The sequence below is a fragment of the Mytilus californianus genome, unplaced genomic scaffold (genome assembly GCF_021869535.1).
Source record: "Mytilus californianus isolate M0D057914Y unplaced genomic scaffold, xbMytCali1.0.p SCAF_7, whole genome shotgun sequence".
NCBI lineage: Eukaryota > Metazoa > Mollusca > Bivalvia > Mytilida > Mytilidae > Mytilus > Mytilus californianus.
Genome location: NW_026262723.1, coordinates 15,510,744 through 15,525,074, shown reverse-complemented (window position 1 = coordinate 15,525,074; position 14,331 = coordinate 15,510,744). Strand labels below are relative to the sequence as shown.

The 14,331-nt window shown below is 33.2% G+C and overlaps 1 long non-coding RNA gene across 1 annotated transcript; it reads right to left on the bottom strand.

Moving 5' to 3' along the window:
- Positions 1-433: 433 nt before the first annotated feature.
- On the bottom strand, positions 434-14,038 carry LOC127708945 (uncharacterized). The gene is made up of 3 exons (XR_007985443.1): positions 13,927-14,038; positions 1,893-2,064; positions 434-601 (listed from the first exon to the last, which is right to left on the bottom strand). It is a non-coding gene; the product is annotated as an uncharacterized LOC127708945 (long non-coding RNA).
- Between the last annotated feature and the right edge of the window lie 293 nt (positions 14,039-14,331).

The following is a 14,331-nucleotide window of genomic DNA, read 5'->3' as shown; positions in this document are numbered from 1 at the left end:
TTGTATACGAACTGTGTACATATCTCAGAATATTTTGAATATCATATATCGGTTTCTCTCAGTTTATTTTTTATCGCTTAAAAACGCGCAACGTCCGAATGTAAAAATGAATCGCTTTCAATAACTTTATTCTAGATTCTGTTACTTTATTAACATATTTTTGGACTTTAATCATGTTATTGTACACTGTAAAGTCATATTCTAATGAAATTGTGTTAAAAAAATACATTCAAATCAATTATTTTGTACTTTCAAAACGTAAACAAACGCAGTTATTCCTGTCATCCTTTGCTCTACAATAGAAATACTCGCTTATGACAGTGAAAACGAACTATCTGGATTCGCACTTTATATACACTGAATATCGTCCTTAATTGATAACCCATACACTCACCGTTACATAGAAATCCAAACATAATGAAGTAACAGTTACTGTTTGTCATATGCTGATCTAATGTCGCCACCCATAATACAGTCGGCCCAATCAGAGTAAACACGAAACCAACCACCAAGAAACATATGGGATTCAATGAATCTGTAAACGTACATAACACGAATCCAATTCCATTTCCTATAGTCTGGATGGACGCGAACATTTCAACTAATAAAATAAGAAAAACAATAAAAGTTAGTCCTTAAAGCTTAAAGCTTAACCGGTTGCATTTTAATAATTGTATTGAAAACGTCATCAATACTACTAAAATAACTAGGTTCAAATTGTTAGCCGGCATGACGTTAAAACGACGAATCAAAGAATTCAACTTTATATATAACTAATATAGGGCAACGGTGTTGATTAAAAAATTGCACCATTCCAGGCCCTTTTGTTTTCCACATAATTCATATAACCAGAAATTAACAAGTTCCGGGTCGAATCCGATACCGATACCAATAGTACCTGTTACCTTATCTGTACGTTCTGCCTCTATCAGGCGCACCACCAAACAGTGTATTTGGGATTTGCTATATACACGGGTCATAATCACACCCAAACTTCGTCATTATACAGAGATTGATGCAACTAAATTCAATCATTGACCAAAAAAATATATCTACAAGTAGTTTCCGGTTGTAGTAAGAAAAGCAGGACGGATTCAAACAGAAATATTTTGAAAGCAGAGAAAACTGTGCACCTTATAATCAGCATGACTTTATCAAATGACAATACAAATACTAAACATCCGGGCTAAAAATAAGGCGTAGGTACTTTATTCAGCCAAGGACCCGCGATGTCGCGGGTGTGTTCTAGCATTTAGTTAAATGTGTAAGTGTTTAGAGGCATATCTAAACTAACCATGCTAACATTGATTTATGATTAAATGATAGCTCATGGTGTTAATTGCGTAAGCTAAATTTTATATTTCATTTGAACTATTCAATAATATTAGAATATCTTTGATATTTTCGCTATTTAAACTTGTATGACTGCAATATAAAAAGAAATGAAGTATTTGGAAAATAATAGAATTCAAAAATCTATGTGACACATATTAATAAATACAATGTTACAGTGTCAAGTTTTATTCTGATTTCGACGGAAATTTACCTGCTATATACTGTATGTGTACATGACACTTATTGAGTACATCATTTTAAAATATCGGAAGTAATTCAGTCTTCGATAAAGATAACTAACTAGGCAGATATGCTTTTCTGAACTGGGGGAAAGGGGGGCAAGAGGAGGGATCCGAAGAGTGGGTGTCATTCGAATAAAACGATGAATCATTAATTCCCGAAAAAAATGTTAAAGCACTTTTTCACAGATTCCGAAAAATTACTCAGAGCCGATAACTGTAAATCCCCGAATACCCGCAAAAAAAGGTCGAAAAAGGGTCCTTCCGCCCCACTGAATTGCAATTTCTTTGGTTTCGGGTTAAACATAACGAACTTACCTTGTTTCTTATTGATATTAAATATGACTTGAAGCTCATTTGCATATATATAGAATATTTCCGATGGTCCCAATAGCGCATTGGCAAGAACACCAGCAACAAACGACAACCATAATTTCAATGTCTGATTTTTGAACGGTGATGAAAGATGCATGTCTTTTGAGTAATTATGCTAAAAAATAATATGATCTGTTTCCAATCACGATCTTAAAATGTAATGACTTTGTCGTTGCAACATGTGTGACAGCTTATACAATAATGAATAGATAATACAATCTACATGTTATTTTTGTATAAATAATAATGATAATGATACACAAAATATTTAATCATTAAGGTTACATATATTGATTGGCATAAAACATCTACAAAATTTCTAATATTTACTCATTAAACAATCAATATCCAGCCATAAAAATACTACAGATAAGGCACTAACAATATAAAGCTTTATACATTATTTCATGTTTATATATCCATATGTTTAATTGGTAAGCCCCGTCTACAATAGAGGGGGCACTGTGGTGTCTGGTATGTGCGTCCGTCCGTCTGGTAGACCGTCCAGAATGAGGTTACAGGTTTTGATTCAGATAGTTTACCATCAAGATATTGTAAAATTAACGTGAAACTTGAAAAATTGGAAAATTAAATAAAATAAGGTTGCCAATGAGACAACTATCCACCAGAGACCAACTGACGTATATGTTACTGTAGCAACTTAAGGTCACAGTACGGCCTTCAACAATGAGTGAAACCCATAGCGCATATCAATCTATGAATAGCTACGACCTGACAAAACGTCTAGTTATTTAACCTAGAAATATAACGGCCTGACTTATGACAAAACAATGAACGAAAAACAAATATAACAGAATTCGGCGGGGGATTACATTTGCGGACGCAAATGAGCATTGTGTTGTTTGTCTATCTTTTACTCCTTATTCTCGATTGACTTTTCCACATATTATTTACCTATTTATTTTACGATCGTAAAAAAAGCTTAAAATACTTTTTACTGAATTAAGAATACCGTTCAATAAATCATCTCTTGACATACGTCTACTTCAGTATATAATTGAAGAACTTCTACACTGTAGCAACTGTGAAATGAATAAAAGCATTATACACAAAAATATTTCTATGGTGCATTAGTTACACTTTGAAGTAATTCGGCGTAAAATCTAATGCATGCTCGGTAATATTTTCAAGAGCGTACACCAAAACACCTAAAAAGGTTTAATCCCACCACATTATATGTCCATGTCATAAGTGTTGAGCCTGTAATTCACTGGTTGTCGTTGTTTGCTGTCTGTGATATTTGTTTTTATTTCGTGTATTGTGTTGTCATTAATCAGGCCGTTGGTTTTGTTCGCATGCTCTCAAACGTTTTAAATGTTTTGACCCTTAGTGATGTTAAATCCAAAAATACGTAATTACGCTGTTGAAAACTAATCTATAATATAGGTTTCATTATCTAGCTATAATAGCACCAGATTTAACCCAAATGTTTTCTTCGAACAATGCCGTACAAATCCAGGAATATGAAGTTATTGTCCAAGTTGCACTTTGTAAATACAGCTGTTTTTTTTTTGGTAGATATATAATATTCCTAGATATTTTGTTTTGTTTACGTACTGGTTCCAAGATATGATCTTTATATTTTATCTCACAGAGAAATAACTTGGGAATGTTACCAGTATAAATACACATGGTAGCGGCGAAATTGAATTCTGAGGAAGACCCAAAGTGAAGGGAGGGATAGTACATAATTTTAGTATAAGTTTACTCTTAGAAGTTCGGGGTATATAAATGTTGAAAATATGCCGCACAGCCCTATGTTTTGACCTTTGAATAACATAGTAGTGCATATCAACTTTCCATTCTATGATATAATTTTTTACGAAACCTCATAGTAACAGTGGCACAGTTTTAGCCGTAAAGGGAGTTCCTATGGGAAATTGCATTGTCTATATTTACAGAAGTGCAACCTCCAGTCATTCCGTTGGTTGACATAGTCGAGCGTTCGTCAGTTTTTATAGAATTTCTTTCACTATTAAAATTTATCGTGAAGTTCGATATCTTGTAATTACATATGTTTTTCAATACTCTCTAATTTAAAAGCTAAAACTATTTTGACAATCATGCAATGATATATTTGTAGGACTCAAATCTATGGTGGGTTCCAGATCTATGGCAGATCCCTAATCTATGGCAAATATGACGTCATGCCATCCCAAATCTATGGCAGATTTGTTACAATCCTAATCTATGGCAAGTTTTGTAATTTCCTAATGTATGGCGGATTTTTGTTGTTTCCAAATCTATGGCAAATTTTGTGCATATGGAAAACAAAGCACTACATATACGACCGACGCCTTTTCTTAAACAAGTGAAAATGTATGAAAACGGAAGCATGTTTATAAACATTTTTGAAACAAACATTCCATACCATAATACAGACTTCAGGATTAAAATGATGCGCCCCGGAAAATGATGTTGTTCTAATTTAAGAGTGTGCGTTATACACCTATGCTTTTAAAATTTTGTTCACTTTACTTGTTGAAAATTAAAACATTTACAAATAGACACGACTCTGGAGTTGTGCCTTTCTGGAGGTGTGCCTAGATTGGCAGAAGTTATAAAATACAGATAATGCATTTTTGTAAACATTGTATAGGAACATTTGTTAAGAAAAAAACAAATCGTGCATATTGCAGATTAACACAGCAAATAAACACGTATTAATAATTGATATTTCAATATTGAATTTTAGTGTGCAATATATGCATAATAAAATGAACATGAATAAATGACAGTTGTTCGGAACTGAAATACACATAGTTAATTTTCCGGCATTTGATGTCTTATCCTGAGACGAGAAAAGTCTGTAATTCTTTATCTCATTTAGGCCAATAGCTGTTGCTATATCTCAGTCGCATCATAAAGCAACCAATCAGAATCTATATGTGATAAGTAATTATTTTAAGATGGCGTGTATATCAACTGAAACTAATAGCTTCGCACCGTGATGCGAAGCAATGACAAACAAGAAAGCAGTTTTTTTATGAAAAGAATTTTAAAGAACAGTTTAATTTTTCATATAATACTTATTTGAGCGTTAATCAATTTTTTTTTAACTAATGACGATTTAAGTCAAAGTGGTATCCTGTAATTTCATCTCTCACTTCATATACTTTGCCAGGCGTAGATGCTAAAATATTAATTATAACTCCTTTCCTAAAATATCCACTGCTAAAAACAGCCGTGCCTTTATTCATCGCGGGATTCGGACAGTACAGCACATCTTTCTTTAAACCATCGGCAAATTGTTTTTAGAGGGAGAGTGTTTTCTGTGTTTTTGTTTGTAAAAATTTGAAATCTGTGAGCCCCGTGCTAAATATTTGTTTTTGGTTTACATCATACAATTAAAAGAAAAAATTATAAATAGTGTTCAAATCTATGCCGGTTCTGCCAACGTTAGCGCCAGCGACTACGACGTAATTATGGCGTTATTTAATTGTGACGCTATATGTTAGACGTTACGCGCGATGTTCGTACCGTTTACGTTTTTTGCATGTTTCGTGAGTAAAACTGCGCTGCAGGTGCAGAAAAAAAACGTATTTTAATTAAAACAAAGATATCAATGTGCTGGATATAAATGTCCTTGTTCATTTATCTCCATTAAAACAATATAAAACGCATTTGTTCGAGTTGATAAGCATTTGATTCTGGATTTTGGAGAAATAAAGGGTTGTCCCGGGTAACATTTGACGATGAAAACTGAAGTATAAACCTTCTTTTCGCCTTCTTTTTTAGCCGATTTTTATTTTATTTTTTTGTCACGAATTGCCATTAAATGGCAACCCATTATGACGTATTTGTATGACGGCTAAGTGACGGCTAATGACATCATATTCTGTATCGCCAGGCAAATCGGCAAAGTTTCTTTGTGTCCCATCTCCGTTTCCGAAACTACTTTAACGAAAAAAGTTCAAAAATACGGATAAATGATGTCATCAGGTGAGAAAATGATATATCTAGTATAATGTTGTTTTTCTGTAATTAATTAATTTCAAAAGCAAAATCGTTCAAACACAAAAACAAAAAAAAATGCTAAATTTTTTAATTTGGTGAATAAAATGTCACACGTTCATTTTTTGCAAAAACGTTTCGTAGAGTCATAATTAAAGTTAACTATGTTTAGTTTTGCACTTGATTGTCGACAATGAAATTCTAATATAGACATGTTATTTTTCTAGTCTTTTTAAAATATCTATATTGATCTCCATAGCATTCGTACTTTCCGAAAAAAAAAATGTTTGAAAAATGGTGAAAAAGATGTCACACGCATTTAATTTATTACGGCGGCAACCTGACGTCGTTTCGAATGGTGAAAACAACAAAAAACGCGGCGCCATAAAAACACACAGAACAAGCGCACAACTTAGTCGATTGTCGGTGCATGCATGCATTGTTCAACTATATATAGAGAGTGACCTTTTAAGCTACGATTTGATTTATCTATATGTTACTGATTTTTCGGATCCTTTTTGTTATTCCGTATATTAATAAGTGTTGCTCTCGACGCGGAACAGATTGCATGTTTTATTTTACCCGCAAATTTTAACTTGGGTGCAGAACTTTCAAAGTTTTTAAAACGAGTAAAACTTGGGTGCGCAATTGTAAGGGCATTTCTTTTATGCGTTTCTATCTTTTAGCACTAAAGAGGCTTCTTTTACACAAGCGTTCCATTTTTTAAAACTCAATCATAAATTTTTGGTAATGATCTTAATTTGCAGTTAATAAAAGCACGTCTGCTTTGAGATTGGAAATGTGGAAGGAGAAAAAGGCACAGAAAAACAGAGAAAGATGTAAACAAAACTACGAAATGAAGAAAAAAGACAGAATGAATGCATTAAAACAAAAATGTCACAATTGTGGTTATTCCGAAACTTCCGCGGCCAAGAGAAAAAAAAAGAAAGGCAGTTTAAAGCTGATAAACGACTTTATGAAATTGAACGGAAAAGAAAATATAGGAAAACTCAAAATAAAGTTACCACTATAAACACTATAAATGACATTAAAAACACTTTTTCGAATAAGATGGAGAAAAGCAGGGCTGTAAAGTCAATGAAGAGGACACTCCCTACAACACCGAAGAAAAGAGTTGCAGTAATAGCCACGTGTTTAGACAATAAACATTCCCCAACTGTTCAATCGCTTGAAAAATTAAAGTTTGTTGTGACGCCTAAAGAAAAAACAGACATTCAACTTGGCAATGCTGTTCTAATTGATCTTAAAGAGATATAGTCGAACTGGCAAAATTTTCAAATCTGATTCGGCAAGAACTGCATTAAGTGTAATCGTAGCAAGCACGAGTGGTAAAAACATAACTAAAGAACGAAAGAAAACTTTGCTTTCAAGAAAGTTGGGACTTCCCCTTAAACGGCTATCGAAAGGAAAAAGAGTACGTACGCAAATATTTACTTCTGAAAAGTCATGTGGGACATATCTTGAGAGAGAAAAGAGGAAAGATGCTATTACTGACGATGTAAAGAAAATCGCGTACAATATTTGGACAGATCCTAATACATCCCGTCCGTCTGGAAACAAAAATGACACAAAGCGTATCCGTATCGGCCCCAAACAATTCTTGAAAACATCCTATATATATACTTGATAAATCTCAAATTGAAGTGTTTAATGACTTTTGTATAAATAATCCAAACATAAAAATGAACCAAAGAACATTTGAGAGATTAAAGCCGTATTTTGTCCGGTCAGCAAGACCAAAGGATCGTGTTACGTGCTGTTGTCGCTACCACGTAGAAGCCAGATTTTTGTTTTAAAAAACAATGGAGTTTAGAAAAAAATACACGATTCCGAACATTTTAGATTTCGAGCAAAACTTGTACCCTGTTTATGAACACCTGACTGATATCGCCGTTGCTACTCTATGTGATAAGGATCAAGTTAATAATTCTTACTCGAAGGCGTGTTTAGATCGTGAATGTAGTAAATGTGGATTTTCGTTATTAAAATTTACGGACGAATAGTTGAATGTTTCGGATGAATCTCCCAATGTATCTTGGGAACGGTACGAATATATCACTGTGAATTCTAAGAAAAAAACTTACACTTGTCAGAAAATGCACTAAACCGGGTGATATGTTTAATTACTTTAGAGAACTTTTAGACAAATTCGCTGGACATCAGTACCGTGCACAGTGGCAAAATGCACAACTTAAATGTTTGAAAGAAAACTTATTACCTAATCACTGTACTATAATTCATGACTATTCCGAAAACTACGGTTGCAAAGAAAAGTTTGAACTTCAACAAACTTATTTTCAGCGCACCGAGGTATCTATCCATGTGTCCGTAATTTATCGACATGCAATTCTGGAGATATACGGAGTAGAAAGTTTGCCGGATATTCCATGTATTATCACTGAACATTTCTTTGTAATAAGCCCGGATGAGAAACATGACCAATTTTTTACCCAAAAAGTTCAAACCCTTGTCAAGGAGTATTTAGATTCGATTCGATATGATGTAAAAGTTATTCATGAGTTTACTGACGGTTGTCCGGTTCAGTATAAGTCACGAAATTGATTTGGAATGTAAACCGACATTTGTTCCAAACACGGATATGAACTTTTCATTCGAAATTGTTTCGAAACTTCTCACGTAAAGGGACCTTAAGCGCAACTTATTCTAAAACGTTTATTGGATTTCAATGAAACATTACATTAGTGTAGTATACTATGTGCATAGATGTGCATAAAAAATGATAATGTAATCTGACAACTGTTACTTGAGATAATCTTAATTTGAGGGGGAAAGGGGGAGGTGATCGTGATCACAGTTCTCGTTTTATCTGTATTAGAATTAGATTGAAATGAATCATTTTAAAAGAGGTCAAATGGTTTGCAATAAGTGATCATATTTATTGTATTGGGAATACATATCATTATAGTACAATTGTTATTAACGTTACTTATTCTAGAAGTATTTTTGTAGCGTCTGAACCATAAAAAACGTCCAATTTTAGCGATAACGTCTGTTACGCTTATAGGCACGAACATCGCGCGTAACGTCTTACTCTTTTCCCGGGAAAATTACGCAATTTCAAGATCTGCCATAGATTTGGAGAAAACAAAAAAACTGCCATAGATTTGATTTGTAACGTCATATTTGCCATAGATTAGGAATCTGCCATACATTTGGAACCCACCATAGATTTGAGTCTTACATATTGAATGTATATTTATCTCATTTGGGGTCATACACAGTGTGTATAAATTTATATAATATAATTTACAGTTTAAGAATCTAAAATACTATGGGTATTTAATATGACCCATATTTGTCGTTCTAACCGTGTGAATTTTTCTTATTTAAGTTCAATGCCAGTGTGAAAAGAAACTTTACACGAATCGAAATGTATCTAGTTTTCTTTTAGTGTGTGTGTAAAAGGTGTACCCAGATTTATTAACTTTTAAATTCAGACTTGTTTGACTTCTATTTGGTCTAGTGAGAACGAATAAAAAAGAGAAACGAAGCATATCGACTCGCTTCAGATTCTGCTATTTTCACATTTTATCTCTCAATTTATGCCACCCCTATGTTCTCTTGGTAGCGTCATCATCTGGTTTAATTCACGGCAGGATTAAACAAAATACTAGACATATTGGCATACGCTGCTTCTTCGTTGATCAGACGGCATTTAAGAGTAAGAGTAAACAGTGGGAAATCTAGTGAAAAAGAACAAAAGAAAATTACCTCTTCTTATGAAAGAGTCGAGAAAATCAATAATAAAATAATGCCGGTGACGACACTGATAAAAAGTTATTTCTAAATAACAATTGTACATTTTAAAGAAATTATTTGTTAAACTGTGTTATTAGAAATATACATGCAAATACACGATGTTTTATGTTCAGTATTTATCGAGATAATTGCATTAGAAGCTTGTGAAACTGAAATCTAAAAAATGCCAATCTTTGCTGCATATTGATAAAACAAAAATTGGAAAATATCATGTACATACCAAATCTAAAGATCTTTCGGGTCACCAATTTTTGGAGTGTTCCACAAAGTCCTTAGCATGTTACAATTTCCCAAAATATACCTATTTTTCACTATCTAAGTTTTCGAGTACACCGGTCTGCACTTGTTACATGAAACTTCGATATAGAAATATTGTCTTTTCATGAATATACATTGTAACAATATAAAAGTCTGTCTGTGCAGGTTACAAAATTAAAGATAAATATTCTTATAAAGTAGGCATCTTTTTAATAGTTTTTATACAATTTTAAGAAAAGGTCGTCTCGCTTTTTGTACACGTATTTGCGGTTTTCTCGATCTATTCACGTTAAATGTTTACATTGGGATAAGGTCCGTTTGAATTTGCTTAGTAACTTAATTTCAAAAGTGCCAATCTTTGCTGCATATCAATCGATTCCTTTGGAATTTTGTCCCCGATTTTCTCTGATCTAGCTGCATATATATACGGATAATTAGCATGTTCCAGAGAGGTATACAGCCAGTAAAACAATAAATTGAAGTTGGTACTCCAGGAATTTATTCGCATAGCAACATTTTAAACCAATTTTACACTAAGCTCCTATAGTCTGCTGTACTCGTCGTTTTCTATTCAAGGAGGGAAATGATAACATTAAATGGAAGTTTTGTTTTTATTTCAACTTATTTCTATCTTTATTATTTACCGGAACGTTTTCCCGTGAATTTATAATTGATAGCGTCCTTGCTAAAATAGGACAAACATTGAAAAGATCTAGTTTTCGGTGTTTACAGGGGAGGTTGTATTTTGTCACTAGATTTCCCACTGTAAAGATGTGTCGGCTCGGAGTTAATTTTGTCAACATCATAACATTTGTGTGTTCGATGTGATAAAACACGGCACAATTGTTTTTTCTTATTGTTATTTTCTTCTTATTAAACCTGTTTGTGTTTAACGGTTACAACTGACAATCCATGCCACCAGAAAAATGTATCAGTGTATCTGAATTCATTTGAATTTTTTTTATTCTATTCACCTTCTAAATTTTGCTGATTGAAATAACTAAATTGAATTAAATATATGGGCCAGTTGAAATACATGAATTACACGTTTTTTTTTTGTTTTTGTTTTTTTTTCTTTTAAGTTCCTCCCTACTTTGTTTTCTCTTATAACTGTAACTTTTAAGACACATTATTTTACCAGTGCAATTAGTGCAATTAATTATATTCAGGTTCTGCTAATTTCCATCCTCGTCTTAAAATAAACCATTTTAGTCTTTTTATTGTATCTCGTGGCGGATCCAGGATAGGGTGAAGAGGGCGTGGGGATCGTCAAACATGTTTTAAATCTCACGTTTCTCACGATTCATATGATTTTTTTAGCACAAGTCGTCCAAAATATTATTAGCCTCACTACGCTCGGCAGTATCTATTTCATTTTATAGAATTAAGGCACCCTAAAAAATTCTGCAACTGCCCCTGGTTTCAATGAACAATACAACCTGAAATCAATAACTTAATCATTTGCTAAAACAATCTGTCAATTGAATACATCTCTTGGCGTGTGTCAAGTAAAAACTTAGTCCTGTAATCTTCAAATTACTTTTCCAAAATATTTTGTTTAAATTGATTTGTCGATTTTTTTTTAATGTATTTTTCTACAAATTTCCAAAAAGCAATGAGTACAGAATTCGGCGTTTAAAACTACCATTGAAATTGAGTGTCATCTAACAACAGATCAGTGCCTGTGGCTAGTGTACTCTTCGTTATTCATTCACATGTGTCTTATTTTATCATTCATTTTTGTATGGCGCTTGATTGTTAATTTGGGCACGTTTGTTATGTAAAATCAGTTACAGATAATATTATCTCGATCAATCTTTCATCCCAAGGGTTGACTTGGATATATAAATATGGTCATCCTTGGAGGTCTCCCGTTTCGGCAGTAAAAATCCTTTCTCAGTACGTTTTGCTGTGTGGGATGTATAAATAAATACATCTACGGAGGTAAGCGATTTTTTTCCGGGGGAGGGAAGGGGGGTCTGACTATAACTACAAACTTTCTAATCATCGTCCTTTGAAAAATAATGTTGCATTTGAGAAAAAAACGCGACGAACGCCAAGATGACTTGCAAGTTTGGTTCAGTTATCTTAAACTACTTGTATTTCTTTGCACCAAAAACAAATTGTTTTAAAAATGGGCTGTTCTAAATTAATATTTACTACATGAACTATTGAAATTAAGCTTTCAGTGCAATATATAAATAGATTACAACTTGAACACTGCATTTAATTTTCGCATGCCATGTCGGTGCACGTTCAATTTTACTAAACTTCACCCCAACGTAAATGCAAAGATAATCGAAAAAGTCGTGCATGTAATTTCGTAGTTTAGTGTGACGTCCATTTCGCTGAACTAGTATATATTATTGTTTATGGGCCAGCTGAAGCTGCAGATGCGGGATCTTCTCGCCGCGTTAAAGACCCATTGGTGGCCTTGGGTGTTTCTGCTTTTTGGTGGAGTTGTTGTCTCTTTTACACATTCTCCGTTTCCAATCTCATTTCTAATACTTGTTTTAGTTTTTCCATAAATAGTATAAAGAACATTGAGATATGCACTTTAAAAAGCTTTCATTCGTATTTTATATAAAAAGTGTATTATATTCATGGAAAAAAATAATCAACTAATTCATTGTGAAAACCGTAGAAAGATAGAGAACTATTATTACTGTCTACTGTATGCAAAGCTAGCAATGAAATCTCGAAAAGAAGATAAGAACAAGTACAAAAAGGACCTTATAAGGTGCGCTCGACTTGAGTGACTCCGACACGTGGTTTAATTTGATTATATATGATGTTTATTAAAACCATAAATTACTCTCTGTATGTACCTGTCCCAAGTCAGGGTATGGACACACAGGTGACCTATAGTTGTTAACTTACACGTCATTAGGTCTCTGGTGAAGAGATGTATCATTGGCAATCATTTCATGTCCACTTACTTTTATATGGACACACAAGTTAGAAATCTACCATGCTTAAAATGTTTTAAAAACAAAAATCTCCTTAATAAAGTCTGTGGATTTTTGCAAAAAAAAATGGCTTTATTTGTCACAAAAAACCCATTTTTCTATTTATAATGAATGAAATGAAGCGATACGTATTATTCCTGTGAACGACGTTTCCCTTTGGTATGTGTACAAAAAGGCATGTCTCTTTTATTCAGTATCTTTGCTGTTTTTATTTTATTGCGATGTGAAAATTTCGTTATACACAGGTACATGTATACAGAAGAAATCATAAATCTTAATTATAAATTAGAACTGTGGCAAATCAAGCCTAAATGTTTACAGAAAACCCACAAATTTCACGAGTGATTTTGGTTTTTTTTACATTTTAAACATTTATTACTCACTGGTCAGTTCATTATGACATGTAATATTGCAGCCGATTGATTGTGAAAATAGCCACTTCCTTTACAAAATAACGTGCTGATTTTGTTATTGTTGAATTGTTTCATATCTTTCATGTCGGGGCCTTTTATAGCCGACTATACGGTATGGGTTTTTCTCATTGTCGAAGGCCGTACGATTGCCTCTAATTGCTTTCATCCACTTCATTCGAATTTTGGTGGATAGTTGGCTCATGGGCAATCATACCGCATCTTTTTTTATTATGGGTCCCTAAAGTCGAGCACACCCTAGAAGGTGTATTTGAATATGTCATATTTGTACTTGGTTTTAAATATTATATTATTCTAAAGCTTGTTTTAGGGAAATCATTGCTAGCACTACATGCGGTTATGATCCTCTATCGATTAAGTACCGACTTTTCATATAAAAAAGTACTAGGGGAAAGGCTATTTGGTTTTCTATGAACCTTTCATATGTTAAGCATTTAAACAGCAAAAGGGAACACAATCCTCAAAGAACGAACAAAGTTTTATACAAAAACTTAGTCAAACATTACTATTATATCGTATTGTTAATATATAATTAGAACTTACATTTAATCTGCATATGAATACCACTTGATCTGTTACTGTTAGTCAAAAAGTATGCATCAGTTATCTAAATAAATGATTACGACGAACGTGATTTGAGCTTTAGTCAAGGACCACTCGATTCAACAGTATGTTGGAACAAAATCCGTGAACATCTGATAGTGACGAATAAGTCAGGTACACCCTTTGACCTTCATGCATGTTTGATTCGACTGCTTTGGCCTTAACATTTATAAAACAAAAATAAATGATATATCGCTTCTGATTCCATTACTTGTATATATTAAGGCTAAATGTTGATATCATTACATAACAATTCATATAGTTATTACTAAACACACAAGTATATGGGTCAAGCGGAATGTCTGTGTTATGAGTCATCACAACAGAAAAGGTGTGTTTGAAAAC